The sequence below is a fragment of the Mizuhopecten yessoensis genome, unplaced genomic scaffold, assembly GCF_002113885.1.
Source record: "Mizuhopecten yessoensis strain PY_sf001 unplaced genomic scaffold, ASM211388v2 scaffold9023, whole genome shotgun sequence".
Taxonomy (NCBI): Eukaryota; Metazoa; Mollusca; class Bivalvia; order Pectinida; family Pectinidae; genus Mizuhopecten; species Mizuhopecten yessoensis.
This window is the reverse complement of record NW_018407840.1, coordinates 1,301,694-1,302,813: the sequence shown is the minus strand read 5'-3', so window position 1 is coordinate 1,302,813 and position 1,120 is coordinate 1,301,694. Positions and strand designations below refer to the sequence as shown.

Sequence of the window (1,120 nt, the reverse complement as noted above, 5' to 3'; positions counted from 1 at the left end):
ACTTATTATCACGTTCTCTGCAGAAGCTATTTAGAACACATTTTCCTCCACAAGGAACTGAAAACAAGACATACATAACATATACATCAAATAGCGACATGGACTTCAACATGAGCTATTTTTGTGATGAACAGATAATTGCAGTAGCTAATTGGAAAGTTAATAAAAAAATAGTTACTTTTTTAAAGCTAGACAGATTTCATCTTGTGCTTTTGTAAACATCTTTTCCTCCGATATTGACTTTAAACAGTAAAATGAATAAAAAAATGCAGACAATTATTTTCGCTATTTATGTTTGTAACATAATAACAATAATTTTAAAAAGAATAAAGAAGAAAAGTCTGAATACCATCGCATCCTTCCTTATATGGATTTCCAACTAATCCCTTATTACAGTAGCATCTATTGTCATGGGGATCGCAGTAGGAGTTCTTCTTACATTTATCATCACAAGGTCCTGTGGGAATAATACATATAAACATATATTTTGGAATTATATATGTGTATGTAAATGAAATCGACAGGTTTCTTTCTGTTCGTATGAATGGGGCTGTTTTATGACCCATTACATCTTTCCTTAACTTAAGGTATCTTCGTATTAGCCCATGTTGTTACGGTCTTATTGTTAAAATGTCATCTGTTATGTTGGTGATGTTATATATTTGCTTTATATCAATGGTTTATTTTAATATCTATAACGGATCCTCAATTACAATGTCAACTTTAATATCTGTTTTGTAAATAATTGATAAAAAGCTGAACGAATAACTTACTTTTGCATCCTCTTAATGGATCTCCAATGTAGCCTGTATTACAAACACATGTGTTGTCCGACTCTCTACAGTAGGAATTGGCTTTACACTTCCCTCCGCATGGTTCTGAGAATTCCGAGAAAAAACATATTATAAACAATATGCACTAAAGTGAATATTCTGATGATTATAGCAACAGACATATTTTTTTGCTGAAAATCAGCACCTCAATACTTTTTAACGTGCGTTTAATTATATGTGCAACTATCAATTTTTTAGAATTGAAATGTAAATTCACTTAAGTCAATTTATATCTGTAAACATTTTTTGACAAATTTGGCATTGATATGACCTTTTTTTTTTTTTTT

General features: G+C 30.2%; 1 long non-coding RNA gene across 1 annotated transcript; it reads right to left on the bottom strand.

The window, feature by feature from the left end:
• Window positions 1-5: 5 nt before the first annotated feature.
• On the bottom strand, window positions 6-872 carry LOC110457115. The gene is made up of 3 exons (XR_002463663.1): window positions 774-872; window positions 350-457; window positions 6-57 (listed from the first exon to the last, which is right to left on the bottom strand). It is a non-coding gene; the product is annotated as an uncharacterized LOC110457115 (long non-coding RNA).
• Window positions 873-1,120: the final 248 nt, after the last annotated feature.